Consider the following 441-nt stretch of genomic DNA (forward strand, 5'->3'; position numbering starts at 1 on the left):
GACACCCTGAAATGTTACTTATCCCGGCAGAACCAGAGGATTGAAAGCAGCTACATCAAACCCCTGTGTAGCTAACAGGAATGAACACAAACACTCCCTTGTATCCGAAGTAATGTTTAGTTTTACCCTTTGTTAACGGCAAGACTAAAGGGAAAGGCAGTGGTGGTGCCAGATATTAAGAGTGAAACACGAAACAATCATCATAGTTATGCCCATAGTGACTGCAAAATCTTTCTATATACTTCTTATTATCATCAGTGTATTATTTTGGCCTCAGAGCAGGGAATGTGTCCCTCATGCTGCTTTTAGGTCACTAGGTGCTTTGGAACTAGGGCTCTGAGTGTAACCTATAGCACACATGGCCCATATGGGGATGTAGCTCAGTGGTAGAGCACATGCTTTGCATATATGAGGTCCTGGGTTCAATCCCCAGCATCTCCA

At 43.8% G+C, this 441-nt stretch overlaps 1 non-coding gene across 1 annotated transcript; it reads left to right on the forward strand.

Annotated features, from left to right (window-relative positions):
* The first annotated feature begins 369 nt into the window (after positions 1–369).
* Positions 370–441, forward strand: TRNAA-UGC. Its single transcript has one exon. It is a non-coding gene; the product is annotated as a tRNA-Ala (tRNA).

The sequence above is a fragment of the Mauremys reevesii genome, unplaced genomic scaffold (assembly GCF_016161935.1).
Source record: "Mauremys reevesii isolate NIE-2019 unplaced genomic scaffold, ASM1616193v1 Contig4, whole genome shotgun sequence".
Taxonomy (NCBI): domain Eukaryota; kingdom Metazoa; phylum Chordata; order Testudines; family Geoemydidae; genus Mauremys; species Mauremys reevesii.